This window comes from Pinus tabuliformis, chromosome 6 (assembly GCF_031772625.1).
Source record: "Pinus tabuliformis cultivar Carrire ecotype Pingquan chromosome 6, CPIR1, whole genome shotgun sequence".
NCBI classification, from domain to species: Eukaryota; Viridiplantae; Streptophyta; class Pinopsida; order Pinales; family Pinaceae; genus Pinus; species Pinus tabuliformis.
In genome coordinates, this window is record NC_142292.1 from 1,553,686,786 (window position 1) to 1,553,708,456 (window position 21,671).

The window sequence follows — 21,671 nt, forward strand, 5'->3', positions numbered from 1 at the left end:
TCCTCTTGCGCTTGTTAACGGTTTACATCATTGACCGGTAATCAAGCGATGTCTTTCCATGTTCGACTTCAGAACAATTCTCACATGGATCGACTTGTACTTAGAGTGAAGATCGAACGCGTTTGAAGACCCCGGATCTAGTTTCATCCATTCGGGCTGCGATATATATTCAGGAAAGATAAAGACATTGACATGTACATCATTGCAGTAGATAATCATCCGACTCAAAGGATGATAATTTCATCAAAGTTATCAGTCTACCATCAGACGATTGTATGTTCTATGTACAGAAAAATGAATTTATAAAGCTGAGCATGGGAATGCCCGCCTCAGCTAGATCATGAAAGCAGTATGAAAAATAATGTATTGTATTGTATTGTATTACAGGTCTCCTCCCAGCATTGGACGAACTTCGGATCCCCCTGATAAAGCATTTCACCTGATAAACAGCCTCATACTTTAGGGGGCAACTGTTATAGACATTTTTGTGCCTTGCAGCATTGAGCATGAAATGTCCATAATCTAAGGGATCCAAAGTCCCTAAACATGTTGTTCCTACCCCTAGAGGAACAAGGCTAATAAACCACAGCATTTCACAGAAGTTCTCCACCAAAAACTGCTCAAAACAAGTCGATTCAGGATCATTTCAGTGGCTACACTAGCTGTTTGCGCTGAATGTCAAAGCCAACACTGGCTACCTGCGTTGAATGTCAACTGGAACACTGGCTACCTACGCTGAATGAGAGTGGACATGTGGCAGGCTCATTTCTCAAGGTGTCAAAACCCAGGAAGCTTCCAAAATGACAGTTGCCTCAGGGAATTCGACTGGTGATGAGTAAGAGGTTCCAAATCTCCAAGTGGAAGCAAGAACCTCCAAGTGGACTCAAGAACTGACAGAGGGAGAGGACACTAGTCAGATCTCAAGCTGACTCATCCTCTCTCCAAACATCTATATATGGATCTCTCCTCCATGAGATCTAGAGGCGGGAATTTTGTTATTGCAAAGAATTGCTGTTGGTTTGAGATTGGAATCATTGGGTGCTTAATGCTTTGAAGGGGGTGAAGATAGGAATTCCATTTGCTGGGAAGGAGATGCTGGATTGGAGCCCTCTGGGTTGTATCTCTTCCTGAACCCGGTTATTCATCAATAAAGCTATCTTGGTTTCTCCTATATGCTGGTGTATTCTTGATGTATGATTGCATTAGTGTATTTAGTTTATTTCTAATCCTGAACTAGTTATGAATATGAATCCATGTCTTGTGTAGTGTTCTTTTCTTGTGATCTTGCAGAAACCTCTTGAAGCTGGGCGAGCGAGAAGGCAAGTAGCTGGGAACTCTCCAAGAGAAGAGAAGCTGGATCGAGGGACAAAAGGAAGACACCGGTTAGTCCATTTATCTCTCTCTTCATTCTTAATTCATAAAGGAAGAATACTAGAATAGGTGTCTCTGTTTGTTGCTAAGGCACTGTCACACCTTAGGTGGATAGGATCGTCCTGCGTAGGCATTTTTCCCCACAACAACCACTACGAATTTGTCATGTTCTCCCATGAATGCTATATCCATTTCCCTCTTAAAGGTTTCTCCTACATTTATAATCATGTATGGAATTCTTGCATACATGAAGGTCCCCCAGGGTGTAGTGAAAGTGGTTTTATTTTGATCATCGGGATGCATTGCTACCTGATAATAACCTGAAAGGATGTCCATCATGGACATCCGAGCTAAGCCAACTACCTTCTGTAATATATAATCCATTTTTCGCAATGGTTAATTGTCTTTAATGAAGCTCTATTGATGTTTCTAAAATCCACACACAGTCTTCTCTCTCCATTGTTTTCCTGATAGGAACTAGGTTTGCTACCCACTCTAAGTACCTCGAGGGTACAATTATCTTGGCCTGGAGTAACTTCCTCACTTCCTTCTGAATAGATGGTAGTAAAAGGCGATCAATTCATTTGAGTCTCTTCTTACAAGGCTTCATTCCATTCTTTAAGGGAATTTTATGTTGGAAAACATTTGTATCAAAAGTTTTTAAATCATCATATGAGGAAGAAAATACATATTTATATGTTTTAAATATATGTAAGTACCTTTCTTATATTGATGGGGATCCCTTTTGACAACTTGATCATTCGGGGTTAATTCTCTGAGCCGATGTTGCAATCCTCAACTTGTTCATTCACTCCTTGTTCAGTAGTCTTTGAGGCTATGTCGTTAGATTTGAATAATATCTACAAAGGACCTAGGCCATGGGGAATGGAATTTCCCTTTAGCTGTGGAACTCTATGCTCTGTGATAGTTTCCTCCCACGTGGTTGGTTGTTTCTTTATCACTTCTTCTTCTTCTTGGTCAATCATAGAATTCGCAAATTCCCCAATAATTTCCATAAAACACTTGATTTTTTCATCTTCTCTGAACACCTTCCAGTGTTTCACAATATCAGGCACTAAGATTTTGTACCTAAATTCAACCTCATATCCGAGAAGTGGATTTTTTGATGACTTAAAATTATTGACATCTATGCCCAAGGAATTAGCCATTTGATTTCCTTCCCTCAATAATAATTGGACATTAAAATCTACGAAGAAGTTGTCAATTAAATCCAAACCCTCATTTTTGTAAGCCCTTAGCCTGGGGTTCTTAGTTTGACATTAGTTATTGATTTGATTTACCACCAATTTCAAGTCTCCCAACATATTGAGGCATTCAATGTTCAAGTTCCTTGCTATAGGCATAGTAGTAATGCCTCATACTTTGTTACATTATTCATTGCCTCAAATTCCAATTTGAATGAGAGGGTAATCAAGATACTCTCTGGAGATATCAGAAACACTCCCACTCCATTTACTTCCTTAGAATTTTCACCATCAAAATAGCACTTCAAGACTTTGATACAATCTTAGAGCTGCTGATTTGTTTTGGTTGTTGGTCATACCTATGTTTCTTTTAAAAGAAAATGAAATCATCTTATTCTAGCATGAAGCAAAAGATATCTGTTCATTTCCCATACACAAGAGAATTATTTGGGAAATCAACTTTTGTGATTATTTCAAAGAGCCTTGATTCACTATATAATCATCTCTCTTCTCCACCAAAGATAAGGATGGTAGCATAAGTAAGATCCATCTTAATGGAACCTCCAATACTTGATCCCTAAGATCTAGATAAAGCCATACTAAACTTGCAAGGATATCAACTACTAAAATGTCCATTACTACACTTTTTACTGGGATCTGGGCCAAATCCACCACTAAGTCCTTTATCATTCCCAATCAATTTACCAAATTACAGTCAAAACAATAGAGATCTATGTATGGTCTAGTTATATGCATACCTATTTGCTCCATTACCCAAAGTGACATCAAATTATGAGAAGCACCCAAGTCCAACCTGCAGTTATAGAGCAGGAGGTCGTGTACTACTAGAGTAATGTAAAAATGTGTTGTGGAGGGATATTGTTCTTCGACATGGGGTCCAAATATAACCATTGACTTTTATTCTTGGAGGTTTAAACTATCAGGTCGTTGGACTGAAGCAAGTGGAAACATGAACTAAGAAACATGGGTTGTAACGTACCTCCTGAGCCTACCTTGACAAAAGTGTCCCATGGGTTCCATTAATTTTTAAATTTACTTCATTTAAAATTAACATTTATTGGTTATCACAAGTCTACTTAACCCATCATTGCATGCACGATGATCATCTCGGCTACTATACTCAAAATATTAATTACTAAGCAACATTAAGTTAATGAACATACACTTTAGGCACCATATTCCATACTCTTTAGATCATCTCTTACAACTTGGATAAAATAAGGAATCATGACATACAATTATCAAATCCCTTGACAACCCCACACAAGAATTAATGGAGCATTGATATGAAATTATCATGACTAGTATGGCTATGAATCGTGATCATAGTCCAATAGATGCAGTCAAAGTGCTACTAACATCTTATTCAACATGCATATCTAATTAGATTAGCCTTATAAAATTCTTATGACATGCATGACATATATCTTAAACCATTGAATATATAGTTAGATGCATTATTCCCTAGTTGTTATACGTGCACTAATATCTCATGCAAATAAATATTTCAAACATTAATATATATGACAAACTCATGAAGATGACTTCGTAAAAGAATTAAGGAAATCATTACCTACCTACTCTGTTGGAATTATTGTCTCAATCCTACACATATCTCATCCACAAAAGTTCACCGCCAAGTTACCACTTATGCTAAAAGAGTGACAACATATCCCTTATTGAATCTACCGACAATTTACATTTCTCTATTAAATTTAACTTGAACTATATTAATGTCATATGTATTCATATCAAAATATCTCATAAAAGAAAATTACACAAGTAATCTACTCATGCATAATGTGCACATGAAATCCATTCAGTCGTTGTCATGGTGAGGAAACTTAATAAAATAGACTAACTGAAATTATAATACAGAGGAGAAGAAACCAACATGCATAACATTCCATGCATATGAAACCAACTAGAACATCACTCGGAGAGCGGAGCACCACCACCCAACCATGAATCATGTCTTATTCCCCCAAAGTCGAGGTCCTTTCAATGGATCAACTACCTCCAATTGATCTATGAAATGGGTATTTAATACCCTATTTCATGAGGTAGTTTCCGTTAGCGATGTCCCGCTTTTATGGATTTTTTTTGGAAAGCTCACATTTATCTCCCGCAAGGCTTTTCCTCATAAAATCTTGCCTTTATCTCCCTCAAAGATTTTATGTTTCTCTTGATGGATATTTATCTCTGATCCATTCGATGGATATTTATCTCCAATCCATCCAAGATTATCTAGAATCACGTCTAGAAGCTTTGACATGAAATATTTATCTTATCCCATTCCTCAATGAGTTTTGGCAAGAATCTCATCTCTTGGTGTCTCACTTTTCCAAGTGATTAATTTATTAATTATTTAATAATATAATTTCTTTTCATATTGCACATCATACCTAGCTTTTCTTAGCTTAGGTTTACAATATTCTAACACAAAAGGGAGGGGTGCTACATACTCCCCCACTTAAATTTTACATCGTCCTCGGTGTATTACTACATCCTCGTTCACAGGTAGTTGTACATAAATCCACAACTTCTATGGCCTTGCCATAGAATGAAAATATATGGATATATGTCGGTTATAAGGAGTTCTCCCAACGCATCCTCTTGCATAGCTACCTGTAACATTGGTTCCAAATAATTTGTAAGAAATTTTAGATGTAGAATTTCAACTAGGTTTACCATAATAAATATCATAATTTGATACACAATACTACTAAATTAGTTATGGCTTATATTTCTCATTATTCATTTTATTTGAAGAATGCATGTTCTCTCCATGCATTCTTCCAAGCCTTTTTGTTCTTGCTAAACACTTACTTCCTGCAGTTTCTTTGCATAAAACAAGTCAACTAACATATTTTCCAAATCAATATGCATAAACATCATAATAGATTAGTTCACATATAACCATCATAACCATATATAGTCATCATAATCATATGTATGACAAACTAGAAATAAACCATTGCTACTTATCCTTCTTCTGTGCAACCTCTAGGTCGGTTGCCCTTCCAGGCACTCCCCCAGTGTCTTCATGGATACATTCACACATGGTTTATTACACACACAACTACACATATCATGTTATAATCATGCCATACATATATTCATACTGGTACCATATGTACTTCTTGTACATAGTACAATCTGTACCACTGCATATCCTACCAATGTCCATAGCATCACCTGCATGACATACACTTATCCACATGTTTTAAACCATGTTAGAATTATGCCCAAACATTCCTTCATCTATTTCTGGTAAATAGAACAAATTGTGTTTAGTTTCTTGCTAAGGACTTTCATGGACTTGTTCCATTTCTATAATAGTCATCATGCACACTATAACTCAATCATACCCATAACTTTTAGTTTTGGGATTAAATTTGTCACCTGTACCAGGTTTTAACAACAATGAAATACATCATAAAGTAGACTATGATACTCAATCTATCATAGATATTTGAAGTCTCATGCCCATTAGAACAAATTTGGTTAGTTCTTAATAATTATTCCATACTTAAATAATCATGTCATATGATTTCCTTCTTCCAACACCTTGTTGGTTATGATAAGTTTCATGTAGGTCTAAACATTATGGTTAAACAATATGCACTTGCATACAACTCCCATGTAGGAGTTATAAGTGAAAATTTATACTATTCTCCACTTCATATCCTTAATACCAAGGGATTGGTTATTCTCTTTTATCTTACTTGATGCATGTGTTATGCTAACATTAGATTTTTAGATCATAATGACCGATAATTATACAAAATATTTGTTCTTTACCCGGTTTATGCTTACTAACTCAAAGGCATTTTTTGAAGAAGCATCAAGACTTGCTTCTAGATTTCCTTTATGTATGGACACTAGATGTACTTTTGGTGTCAATTAATTATCCTTTATATCATACCATATATGATGTTTATAATTGGTTGTATCATATTTTTACACCCACTTGACAATCTCATTTCTGGTTTAGGTTAGATTATTATTTTCAACGAGAATCCCATAGATTCCAACCTATGAATGTTAAATTAATTATTCATAATTTTTTGATACAATATTGTTTCCTTCATTAATGTGTATTTAGATCGTTTTCTTATTAAAATGATTCATTTATTGACAACCCATATCCAACGCTAATTTCGTCATCACTTGCATGTGCATTGATCAATACAGCCACATTTAACTTAAAGAAAACTTTGAAGTATAAAATATTTTCTTTCACATCTCCCATACCTTCTTAGGATCTTTTAAGCATAACTTAATTTCCTTAAGTTATGTTGTTCCTTAGACAACATAGACCCATAATTTGATTTCAGATATAGTTAGGATAAAATTACTTATCATTATATTACATCCATGAGTTTGTATTTTATTTAGGCTTTTCCCTTATATGGAAACCATATAGTCTTAAAATTTTAAATATGTTAGGTTGGTCAAGTCATCAAATCTATCAACCACTTATTACTTACAAAACTAATTGATTTTGATTTAGTTTCAATATAGTTTTCGAGGGAGTCTCTCTTCCCCATGCTTTAACTATCCATCAACTTTTATGTTTATCATTGGTGTAATGATTAGTTTCAGTTTTTCTCATATATTCATTTAATGAATGCTAAGACATCATAGTTTAGTATTGAATTTCTTATCCAAAACCAATTACACCCCATGTTCTCCCACATACATGGAAACTTCTTCCTTGATTTTATCATAGTTTAGTTGTGAGAATTTGTGATTCCTTCACATATTAAGGCGCATCCATGCAACTCATTGCATCCCATAATGAGTCCTACATGTATATCACACATATAAGTGTATCACTCAAGTAACCCTATTCTTCTCCTATATGCATTACTTTTTATTTCTCTTTAACATTTTATTAATTTGATGACCATCGTTCCCCATGATTAATAATTATTTATCTACCATTTTGTTCATATTTTCAAGCATCCATTTTCAATCATGTCATTGTGTCCATATAAGAGTGCTTATCCATATTTCAAATTTTGTAACTTTTACCATCTATAATAACTTTTTAATATTAATAATCATGCTATTTTTCCAATTTAGCATTTCCTTGTGCAACATACTAGAGAAATTCTTGGTAATCCTATACCAGATATGCTCCCCCCAGAGCATCATCTCATCATCAATATAAAATCAGAACCAATTTGCACGTTGGTCTATATGATGGCAGCAGTAGGTTAAAGAATAATTATGTTTACCATGACCCCATCACATGTCATCATCACTATGAATATCAGGGCAACAATATCATTCAACAAATCATGAACAAATTCTAGTAGCCATATGCCATAACATATCATCAATTTTTTTTTCATGCAATATTTGAATATTGTAACTATGCTTATTTAAACAAAATCTATCATCCTCAGTTTAATCCACTTGTTCATTATGGTATATAGTGTTTCTTTGTTTCCAAAGTATACAATAATAGACTATTTTTGAAACTTCCACACACATAATCAATAGATTGTTTTCTCCACACTACATCATTCAATAATAAACTAACCTCGGTTTAATTTTCCAAGCTAATCAAAATGTTAACTTGTAGTTGTCTTGTGGTATTATTCAATATCAATTTCTGATTTGGAGGGTAACCATGGAACTTCCTTAATAGAATTTAAACTCAAAAATTGTAATACAATTCCCCAAAAGTTTAAATCAAAACAACTTAATCTTTTAAATGTGGCTTATCCTACATTTTTTGAATAGTCTATCATTAATTTCATGTACACATCTCTTCGTCTTTGTCACAACATAAGCCCATAACACATCAATTTCATTTTCGCAACAATTTATCACTGCAAAGATAATCAAGATGACAAACAGGTTAAACCAAGAAAAAACTTATTTTACTCTATGAAACCTTCATTTCCATAATTTTAAACATGAAAATCTATATTGAGCCTAAAGTTGTGAGTATTACCATGCATGAGTTACCAGTGTCCATTTAATATAATATGGCTGGAAATAACTGTTCCCTGTCTGTTATTGTATGTTCAAGGCCAGACTAAATAACTAGCTTATTAGGATGTTGATAGACACCCCCTACTGGTGTACTCCACCCAACAAATTAATCGGCATGATTGTAGTGCAAGAGTGCTACTCATACTCCTCAAAGACTGGTGAAAATTGACAAAACTTTGCAATGTGAATCATTCTTTAAGCTTTTGGCACTCACTTCTAGCAACTCTAAGTCATAGGTAGATAATTGGACTGGAGACCAAGTCAACTCAAACATAACTTATCATTACATCAACATTTATGTTTTCTAATAATATATTTTAGGTCTTGTAAAAAAATTTCGTTGCTAGAAACACATATTTTTAACTTTTGTACTAGAAAAATAGATCAAACAAGTGTGATTTTGTAATATAGCTACACTTATCTAGAAACAGATTGCTGATGAAATAACATGATTACCGAGGAATGTTGAATTGAATTATATTGTTGGTGCATTCATGTGTTGAATTTAATAGAAACGACCACAATATGTTGTAAACAAATCGTTCTTCCCAACTGTTAGAAGCTTCCAAACTAATGTTGATATTCATCGTGAAGAATTTATTGATTTATTTCAACAAGCCATCATTGAGAAACAATTACATAAAATGTATTGTGTGTCATCACCATATTAGGAAAACAACGTCGCAAAATAATTACAGTGATCTTTTATTCTTTCACAACATAAAATTTAAATAATGGAAAATTAAATGAAATTTTAAATCATGGAAAGTAGTTTGGGGAATGATTTTATTTCCCTTTAATCCTCGCATTATCATCGTGTCTATGTCCGGGTGTAGATTTAACAAAACCACATGGTGGAGTAAGTTTATTTAAAACAAAGTCATAGCCATAACCAAGTAATAGACATGATCCATTAATTAAAATTTCCACCATTTTAATTATGTTTTTAATATGGATTCCTCCTGGACAGAGAGAAAAAATACGTTGTCCTTGATAAACTCAGGGATATAATTTCTATATCAGATTGTTCTATCACCATTGTAAATAACTCAGCCGAAGCCAAGAGCCCTGGGTAGGGTAAAAAAAAACTCAGGATAAAACAACCATAAGCAACCTCTAGCAAGGAAAATTTGTATAAAATGTTATGGTCTCAGTAACTTTGACGCGTCCCTTGACAAGAGAAGGAACAATGGCTATTGCAGTGATGATAACCATAAAAAAAACAGTGTTACATCCCTTGCCATATTCAATTGGGTACCATACCCATTCTTCCTTTCCCTTTGAATATGAACGCAGGCTATGAAGAATAAAAGGAACTAAATAAAGGCCCAAGGAATAAGCTGCATATTCGATCTCGCAGGGTCTAAGTTTTATAGCCATTATGTGGCTCTTATCTAAGCCTTTTTCCTAATTCATTTGTCAACGCAACCAAAAATCCTGCGACTTTACCCTACTTTTCTTGATAAAAACCAGAATCTCCATGTGGGAAAAGGCTCATCCATGATGGTTAGAGGTTGATTATCCATAAATCTTATCTCTTACTATTTCAGATAATTCATATCTCGAACACGTTTAATTTTCTCACTAACTCCTTTTACCAGCGTTTTCATGGATAACATTTCTATATCTCTAAGGAGGAAGTCAGCGTTTGGGATCATACCTTTTTGGATTATTGGATGAGGTCAAGCTCTCACGGATGTTTCCAAAACCATGGATAAGTCGAACGTATGTGACTCCATCTGGGTAATGGAATGAACCCCATCTGATAGCCCTGTCTTCTAATTTTTTCACAGGGGCTAGCAGATTACCATCATCAGTGGAATGCATGTGTGTGATATCTTTCAATGGCAAATGGAGAGGCAGCTTCACGTTGACTCCATCTAGAAAGTGATATTTTTTCTTTTATAATCTAATGCCATAACTGTGGTTAAACTTAACCACATCCAAGAAAAACTCCAATGCATTCGAAAAAATATGACAACACATGAGGAACAAACATCACACCCATGCCTCTAGTGCCAGGCCATAGGGAATAAGAAATTGTATGGTGAATTACATGTTCCTGTAAATATATACATGATTAAATTACCTTATTTTCTAGGTTTTTCTCCAAAACGCAGTCAGAGCTAACTTCTAGCCATCTGCATAATGTGCACAAAAGCCTCATCCTTGTGCCTCATTTTTCAGTCCCGATAGAAGCTCTTCCCATGATTCCTCTCCACATAGTTCTCATCACCATCTTCAAACAAAACTAGCGCATCAAATTAACACCATGTCGCTCATTAGTCATACTATTCGATATCCCTCTTGTTCTAAGAGCCGAACAAGCATACCATATTAGCTAGTTCTCGACCAAGCCCTAACCATACAATCCGTCCATTCACAGCTTAATGGTATAGGGTTTCAGTTGGCGAATTTTGAGTATGTGGTCCTTGAACCCGCTGATTTCAATAAAACCCTACCTTCATGAAAAGTCCAGGATTTGTTAGGAATTTATCGTTACAATAAATCTAGTTTTCTAAAACTATGAATGCATATTGAAATCGCCCTTTTCTATTCAATCAATGGATGTCTTCATTTTATATATATATATAGATAGATATATCTAAGTTATTCCTTTCGCCTTACAGTAAATGTTTTAAGACTTTGGGTTAACATTTAAGGATCTAATTACCGATTTCAATCGTTTATAGTTTTCAAGTTATTTTTTATAACCAACCCTTTTTAGAATTAGTTATCTCAGAGATAACAAGTAATTTAGGAGATATTATTATTGTTAATCCTAGCTCAGAATTTCCCTTAGTTGTGAAAATCAATTTAACGTCTACGAGACATGGTTGCTAGTACGAAGGTGGATTGGTCCATAGCTTGAAGTGTTTGAACTTGGACCTCTGATACCATTTTTAACATACCTCTCGAGCCTACCCCGAAAAGGTAGCCCCTAGGCTGCATTAATTTTTAAATTTCCTTCATTTACAATTTAGTTAAAGTAACCCCTAGGCGGCATTAATTTTTAAATTTCATTATCTACAGTTAAGTTTTAGTGGTTATGATAAGTCTAGTTAACCCATCATTGCATGCATGGTGATCATGCAAGTCTAGTATGTAAGTTAATGAACCTACACCATAGGCACCATATTACATACTCTTTAGAATAGTTCCTACAACTTGGAGAAAAGGGGAATCAGGACATACAATTATAAAAAATCTTGACAACCCTACACAAGCATTAGTGGAGCATTGATCTGAAATTATTATGACTAGCATGGCTATGAATCATGATCATAGTCCAACAGATGCAATCAAAGTGCTACTAACCCCTTTATTCAACATGCATATCTAATTAGATTAGCCTTATAGAATTCTTATGACATGCATAGTATATATCTTAAACCATTGAATATATAGTTAGATGCATTATTCCCTAGTTGTTCTGCATGCACCAATATATCATGCCAATAAATATTTCAAACATTAATATATATGACAAACTCATGAAGATGACTTTATAGAAGAATTAAGGAAATCATTACCGACCTACTTTGTTGGGATTATTGTCTCAATCCTACACATATCTCATCCACAGAAGTTCACCAATGAGTTACCACTTATGTTAAAAGAGTGACAACATATCTAGTATTGCATCTACCCACATTATACATTCATCTACTAAATTGTACTTGGACTATTGTTGGGTTGTGTTATATTCTTTCCACGACTAACCTATGTAGTGAACCGAGGGGTTAGAGGGGGGGCAGAGCCCCCCCCTTCGTTGCGTCGATTACGCAGTAGGGGGGTCACAGGGGGGGCAGCAGCCCTCCCTGTTCGGGGGGTTTGAGGGGGGCGGGTAGCCCCCCTCTACGGGGTTCGGGGAAACGCCCCGAGAAATTTTTTTTTGGACCCTATATTAGGTTGGGATAACCTACCTATGGTTTTTCAGTCCATGGTTTTGGACGCGATGGTTTTCGGTCCATGGTTTTTGATGCTTCGGCATGTATAAATATGTATTGTAACATTGAAAGGAATATAATGAAAAATCAAGCTGGTAGTCCCGGTTTTGGGATCCAGGGGATAATCTCTATGTATATGTGTTTTATGTGTTATGCTCTTACATTTTTTATTTTCTGTGTTTCTGAATTCGTATGCAGGTAATTTTTGTACAGGGTTAAAACATACATTTGGTATCAGAGCTGTTTTGGCTTCAAGGGGACGCCTTTGTTGCTAAGGGGTTTTGCTCGGGCCTGTGGTAGACCATGTTCAGTGGGAGATCTATGAGATCGATTCTGGTGGTGAAAGAAGATGGTGAGCAGTGGAAAGGTAGAGATCGAGAAGTTCAATGGTCAGAGTTTTGAGTTGTGGAAACTCAAGATGGAGGATGTGTTGGTGGATAAAGATCAGTGGATCGCGGTAGATCCAGGTACTAAACCAATGGGAGTGACCAATGAAGAATGGAAGAAGTTGGATCGGAAGGAAAAGAGCACAATACGATTGTGTGTCTCAGATTCAGTATTGTTGAATGTATTAGGGGAAGCTACGGTGAAGGCTTTGTGGGACAAGTTAGGAACTTTGTACCAATCTAAGTCTCTGGTGAATAAACTGTTCCTGTGGAAAAAGATGTATAACCTGAGGATGAAAGATGGAGACTCGGTGACAGAGCATATGAACGCATTTAATACTGTGGTAAGTTAGTTAGCGTCTGTTGATATTAAAATTTCAGATGAAGATAAGTGCATCAGTTTGTTGTGTTCTCTACCAAATTCGTGGGATAGTCTAGTTATTGCAATAGGTAGCAATGCAACTGCTTTCCATTTTGATGAAATAGTCTCAGCCTTGCTGACGGAGGAGATGAGACGGAAAAATATGGAGAGCCAGAATGGTGATGCCTTGTCTGTACGAGGACGGTCCCAGAATAGAAACAAAAATAAGTCATCGAGTGGGAGATCTAAATCTAGAGGGAGATCTAAATCTCCAGGAAAACCTGTAAAGGTGGTGTGCTGGAAACGCGGAAAGGAAGGGCACTTCAAAAGGGACTGTAAATCTAAAGCTCCTGATAAAGGAAAGGGATCTGAAGATGCTCCTTCTGCAGAGGCGAAAACCACCTCAGATGAAGGTGGGGATGTGTACTTGGCTTCTTCAAGTACACATGTAGATCATGAGGCATGGTTGATTGGCTCAGGTGCATCCTTTCACTTCACTCCCCATAGAGAGTGGTTCTGCGAGTATGAGAAATACAATGGTGGTGATGTCTTCTTAGGAGATGATAGGAAGGATAGAATCATTAGTCACGGAAAATTAAAGTTGAAGTTGCAAGGTGGAAGGGTTAGAACACTTCCGGGTGTTCTGCATATTCCTGCATTGGCCAGAAATCTGATTTTTGTAAGCAAGTTGGATGATGCAGGTGTAAAAACAGTGTTCAAGAAGGATACCTGCAAGATGGTTCAGGGAGCACTGGTATTGATGTAGGGAGTTCGGACTGGAACTCTATACAAGCTGCAAGGTAGCACTGTTGTTGATGGGTGCAACAGTTCTGTGGTTCCTGAAAGTGGAGCTAAAAATCTAGTGGTCTCTGGAGAGAAGACCATGCTGTGGCATCAAAGCCTTGGACATCTTGGAGAGAAGGGCCTTCGAATACTTCATAGTAAAGGTATGGTAGAAGGTATGAGTAATAGCTCTCTGGATTTTGATTTCTGTGAAAATTGTGTATATGAGAAGCAAAATCGAGTGAGTTTCCCCTCTGGTGCTAAGAGGGCGAAATAGATATTAGATCTTGTGCACAATGATGTGTTTGGACCTGTGAAAGTTCCATCACTAGGTAAGTCTGTGTACTATGTATAATTTATAGATGACTTCTCAAGGAATACATGGATATATTTCCTTAAGAAGAAATCTAAAGTCTTTGACAGGTTTAAAGAATTTAAGGCTCTGGTGGAAAATCAGACAGAGAAGAAGATAAAGGTGCTGAGGAAAAATAATGGTGGAGAGTTTTGCAGCAAGGAATTTGAAGAATTCTGTAAGAAGTGTGGTATAGCACGGCATAAGACTACTCCATATACACCTCAGCAAAATGGAGTCGCGGAAAGAATGAACAAGACGTTGATGGAAAGGGCAAGAAGCATGCTCAGTGGTGCCGGGTTAGGACAGGAATTCTAGGAAGAGGCGGTGGATATTGCATGTTACTTGGTCAACAGGTCACCTTCATCAGCGTTGGAAGATAAGACTCCACAAGAAGTATGGACTGGTAAGAAACCCTCTCTTTCACATCTGAGGGTATTTGGATGTGATGCATATGTACATGTTCCAAAGGAGAAACAAACCAAGTTGGATAGTAAATGTGAAAAGTGCATCTTTATTGGGTATAAGGATGGTTTAAAAGGTTATAAGCTTTGGAACCCAGTCACACGGAAGGTTGTGTACAGCCGAGATGTGGTGTTCAGAGAGGTAAAAGATGTTATTAAACATGAAGTCCAACCAAAGGAACCTAAGAAGATAGAGTTTGAGCTAAAGGAGGAAGAATCAAACTCTGCAGAAGAGGAGGAATCAAAAGATGAAGAGCCACAAACTCCAGCTGTGAGAAAATCAGTTCGAGAAAGAAGGCAGCTAGAAAGGTATAGTCCTTCTGCTTTCTGTTCAAATTTTTCTTTGTCTATTACTGATGATGATCCCAGAACTGTGAAGGAAGCAGTGGATTCAGAGGATGGAAAACTCTGGAAAGAGGCCATGGTTGATGAAATGGCATCTTTGCACAAAAATGAGGCTTGGGATCTGGTGGAGTTGCCGACTGGAAGGAAACCCATTGGCAGCAAATGGGTGTTCAAAAAGAAGACAAATGCAGAAGGGAAGGTGGAGAAATACAAATCTCGGTTGGTAGCAAAATGATATTCCCAAGTGCCGCGAATTGATTTTGGTGATATTTTTTCTCCTGTTGCCAAGGTAACTTCTATTAGATTACTTTTATCTGTTGCTACTGCTTTTGATTTTGAGGTAGAACAGATGGATGTGAAGACAACATTTCTTCACAGGGATTTGGAAGAGGAAATCTACATGAAGCAACCTGAAGGATTTGTAGTGAAGGGTAAGAAAGAACTGGTATGCAAGTTAAAGAAGTCTCTGTATGGGTTAAAACAGTCACCAAGGATGTGGTATCAGAATTTCATACATTTATACAGGGACTTGGCTTCACCAGAAGCAAAGCAGATCACTGTGTGTATTTTAAATTGATTGGTGACCGTGTTATTTATCTGGTCTTGTATGTGGATGATATGTTGCTGGTTGGAAATGACAAAGAAATTATCCAGGATTTGAAGACCCAATTTTCCTCCAAATTCGACATGAAAGATCTTGGTGCTGCAAACTATATTTTGGGCATGGAAATTAAAAGAGATCGGGCAAAGAGGAAGCTCTGGTTAAACCAGAGGAAGTATGTCGAGACAATATTGCAGAGGTTTAATATGCAGGATAGTAAACCGGTGAAGGTTCCTATTGCTGTAGGTGTGAGGTTATCTGCTGAACAGTGTCCCAAGACACAAGAAGAGGAAGAGGACATGTCCCGTGTTCCATACGCGAGTGCAGTCAGTAGCCTGATGTATGCAATGCTCTGTACTAGACCAGACATTGCACATGCAGTGGGAGTATTGAGCAGGTTTATGTCAAAAACAGGGAAGGAGCACTAGACAACAGTGAAGCGGGTTTTCAGGTATTTGCGTGGCACTAGTGATTATGGTTTTTGCTACCAAGGAAGACCAGGATTGGATAGAGTGTTGGATATTCATGGCTTTGTTGATACAGACTGGGTTGGAGATCTGGATCAGAGAAGATCTACAAGTGGGTATGTGCTTAACCTATTTGGAGGTGCAGTCAGTTGGATGAGTAAGAAACAATCTGTAGTGGCACTATCAACTACATAGGAAAAATAAATGGCAGCCACTCATGCAAGCAAGGAAGCAGTTTAGTTGCAGAGATTGTGTTCAAGTATGGGGTTAGTACAGGGAGCTATAAGAATAGACTGTGAAAGCCAAAGTGCAATTTTCTTGGCAAAGAACCCTGCTTATCATTCAAAGACAAAGCACATTGATATTCAGTATCACTTTGTGAGGGATATGATAGAAGACAAAAAGGTGTTGCTAGTAAAGGTGGACACTTTGAAGAATACTACAGATGCATTGACAAAATCTGTGAGCTCTGAGAAGTTCTCTTGGTGTAGAGAAACAATGGGCATTTCAGGGCTGGAAAAATGACTAAGCTCTCCTATGGCCCCCTGTGGAAAGAAAACAACAAGTGGGAGATTGTTGGGTTGTGTTATATTCTTTCCATGACTAACCTATGTAGTGAACCGGGGGTTAGAGGGGCGGCGGAGCCCCCCCTTCGTTGTGTCGATTGCGCAGCGGGGGGCCGGTAGCCCCCCTTGTTCAGGGGGTTTGAGGGGGGTGGGTAGCCCCCCTCTACGGGGTTCGGGGCAGCGCCCTGAGAAAATTTTTTTTGGACCCTATATTAGGTTGGGCGAACCTACCTATGGTTTTTCGGTCCATGGTTTTGGAAGCGATGGTTTTTGGTCCATGGTATTGGATGCTTCGACATGTATAAATATGTATTGTAACATTGAAAGGAATATAATGAAAAATCAAGCTGGTAGTCCCAGTTTTGGGATCCAGGGGAAAATCTTTGTGTATATGTGTTTTATGTGTTATGCTCTTGCATTGTTTATTTTCTGTGTTTTAGAATTCGTATGCAGGTAATTTCTGTATTGGGCTAAAACCTACAACTATATTAATGGCATATATATTCATATCAAAATATCTCATAAAATCAATTAACACAGGTAATCTACTCATGCATAATGGGCACATGAAATCCATTCAGTCCTTCTCATGGTGAGGAAACTTAAGAAAATAGACTAACTAAAATTATAACATAGAGGAGAAGAAACCGACATACAAAACATTCCACACATATGAAACCAACTAGAACATCACTTGGAGAGTGGAGCACCACCACCCAACCATGAATCACCTCTGATTCCCCCTGAGCCGAGGTTCTTTCCATGGATCAACTACCTCCAATTGATCTATGCAATGGGTATTTAATACCCTCTTTCATGATATAGTTTCCATTAGCGGCATCTGATTTTTATGCTTTTTTTTAATCCATTTTCATAGGTTTTTTCAGAAAAGCTCGCCTTTATCTCCCGTGAGGCTTTTCCTCATAAAATCTTTCCTTTATCTCCCACAAAGCTTTTATGTTTTTCTTGATGGATATTTATCTCCAATCCATCCAAGCTTATCTAGAATCACATCTAGAAGCTTTATCATGAAATATTTATCCTATCCCATTCCTCAATGGGATTTGGCAAGAATCTCATCTCTTGGTGTCTTGCTTTTCCAAGTGATTAATTTATTAATTATTTAATAATGTAATTTCTTTTCATATTACACATCATACCTAGCTTTTCTCAGCTTAGGTTTACAATAATCTAACACACAAGGGAGGGGTGTTACATCTTATAGGTGGGTTGTTTCTCAAGCTATTTTTGAGGATTAAATATCATAAGGTCTTTTTCTACAGTGCTAACATCTACCGAATCTTTCTTTTCCACACAGGGGCCTAAAAGGGGGAGGTGACTTCTCTTCTTTGAGGACATAGGGATTATGTGACGCAGGGTTACCCCTGCTTACTCCCACAGTATGCATGTAAAATGCATAAGCACATTAGTCCCAGGAATTTCAACTCTCTAAGGAGTCAAATCTTCATTTACTAAGGTTTTAGGCCCCCTTTAATAGTCTCATGCGGAATGATTTATAGACTAACAAAGTCTAATCATTAATCCACCTTTTTCTTTATATCGGAACTCAATCACCCCGCTTAAACCTTCTATCGGCGCTTAACTCATTATAAACCCTTTATCCTTTGATAATGGTGGACTTATATATGAAACTTCATATACCCACACTTAATCCTTTATAATTCATTTACAAAGGAAATATACACAAAACATACCTTTTTCGCCTTGGTACGGCCTCTGCATAGATATCGATGCTACACCTTTATCGCAATCGCAATATCGGTCCTCCGCGGTCACACTACACACTCTACCTTCTGCCTCTGATATGTGAACATATTCTGGATCTCAAATTATTATACACCGCCACTATAACTCCATCAAGTCTGTTCCACCGATCCTTCTCGAACTCTAATCTCTCCGATCTTCGATCAACGATTCATCGCTATTGGCATGTCAGCCATCGACATATCGTGTTCCATTGCCACCAACCATTTGACCTTTTGAAATACGATTAGCGATCCCATTGAGACTGTCGATCTGACTTTCGATCTGACGGTTGCAATTAAATCACTATCGCTATCGCTATATTTAAAAGGGATGCTCCAATCTTGTTCCAATGGTTTCTGATCCAACGGTTGAGGTCCAATGGTCGATATCCTTCCCCGTTCCAAAATTCGCTTGATGTTCCTCCGCCATTGATCTACACTTAATATATCAAATGGTCCACGATGACTTTGGATAGACAACAGGCACAAAGAATAACCACCCGAAAAGCATTTTTCTCTCTTCTCCATTGCTATGTGTCACGATATGTGTGGAATCAGGCGGTTACTCCTTTTTACCATTTATGGTTTCTACCTCACCTGAAATACCACTTTCGCTTATAAAAACCACTTTGTCTCTGACTATCTTCTACACTCTTCCACCATGCGAACCGATCCTGCCGTTGATCTATAAGATCCAACAATTACTATGCATCACCTCTACGCTTCTCTGCTCTTCTCTTTTTTTATGGTTTACGCTATTCTTCAGCATTTTCTATGTGGTTCGAGTTTCATCAAAGGTCCCATTCCTCCACTTCCACTACTCAAATCACTCCTAAGCTTGACCTCTGTGAAATCTCACATTGCAGTGTCTCCATGGTTTCACTCTGATCCTTCAACTAGATTCAGTGATCCATTATGATTCCTCTGAATCATTCTTCTCCTCTACGTAGTTTTACAGAACTCTGCTTGCAACTTCAGTTACAGAACCTACGAATTTACACATAAATCAATCATTAAATACTCATTTCACACACTTACATAGTTCCAGGATAAACCTCTATATATACAAGTATAAACAACTTATTACATATCGAGACCCTCTGTCTCATAGGCCTGATCTTTAATATCACAGGCATGCCCCTCTCACTCTACCCGTAGGCTTACATTTATACCAAAAAGGTTTTGTTGAACTAATTCTACTTCAAACCTTAATCTACTGACTGAATCCTAAATGTCCTCTAAGTCCACTTCTAACTCCAGTTAAACCCTAAGAACGCTCTCTAGTTCCTCAAATCATGAAACTACCTTAAGAGTTATAATTGACTTTCAACTCTCTTGTCATTATTAACCACTCATGTTCTCCTTAATTCAAGAGCATTTACAACATCCTCACAACATCTAATTAATTCTTATCCTACTCACTCAAAAGCCTAAATATTACATTAATTCATCACTTAGGAATCCAACTTCCTTAAAACACATGACCCCCTATGTCTACTAAAATACAATGATTTTCTCTTGGGTTGAATGCTCCTGCATCAAACTCCCAAAGTAGAAAATATTCATGATCTCCTAATCATGTGTTTTCATGTGTTGATAAAAACCTCGAGGGTCCCAAACTTTAGTTTGTAGCTACCCAAATGTCTTGCACCTTTGCTGCTGCTATATTTCTGTTGTCTTTTGTTTCATCTTCCTCTCCTTGTCAATCAGGTTCAAGTTCTGATTGATCATCCTTCTTGTCGCTATAATTTTCCTTCATATGGATTGCTTCATCATTAACTACCATAACTCTTCAATCTACATCTCGAGCATATCTTTGGGCTGGTCCATATTCTGCCATTCACTGTTACCTCTTTTCATCTGCTTCAGGTTGTTGTTGTTGTCCACTAACTCTTCAAATTTTTGTTGGTTATTTTCACTTCATAGTTGCTTCTTTACTTTTTCTCTTGCTCCAACTTTTTCTGCCCTAGATATTGTTGTAGACATTGTTGTAGTTACTGCTTTAGGTACCACTGTAGACATTGCTTCCACCCAAACTTCCTGCATATCCTTAAGGATATCTCCCTCTGCAACATCTAATTTCTACATTGCATTCCGACTTTCCAGTATTCTCTCTAGCATTTGAACATCTCTGTTCCATGGCTTAAATTCTTCCACATAATCTTCTTCTTTTATCTTTATTTGGCTGCTCATCTGTGCCAAATTCTCTCCAGCATCTGCAACTAAACCTGCGTTCACAAAACATTTGTTAAAATCGAAAACATAAGGCTTTTGTGCCTTATTTTCCTTTGGTAACAATTCTATTTGTTGTCTGTTTTTTTCTCCTCTGTCAGCACATCAATATGTTGTTTTGAATTCTCAAAAGGATTCATGAGACTATCAATTAGCCTCTCCTCCACATCATCTGTTTCAATGATGCCTCCCTGCTTTTGTTCACAGTAGTGAACTTCTTCTTCCTTAGCCTGCTACTAGTTAACTCTTCTTTGAAATTGTTTTATTCTTACTGCCCCACTTTCATCCTTACTCTCTTCTTCTTTAAGAACCTCCATATCATATTCAAACAATCGATGTCCTTCCCCAATGACATTCATTGGATCATTTCTTTGGGACAAAATTTCTTCAGTCTTCATTGGAATAAGACTGCCATCTTCCTCCTTTATGATATCTCTAACATTCGGATGCCTACTCCCATGGGACTCTTCTATCATCTTCTGGTTCTGAGATCTTGCCATCTCAGTCTTGATCTGAAAATATTTCAGATTCTTCTCCTTCTCTTTGACAAACTCTAAATTTGGTTCATCCTCTTGTAATGTGCCTACAATCATCCACAAATTATTAATTTTAAAATCATAAGACCTGGCGGTCTTACTCGACTCTTCTGTCATCACATTTCCTTAATGCTCTAAACCTTCTACATGATTCAACCCCTCATGCTCAACTTCATCTCATTCCTTCACAAGGAATCATTCTTGTCTTGTAAGATCCCCAAATATTAATTTGTCAATGAGTTCTTTCTATTGT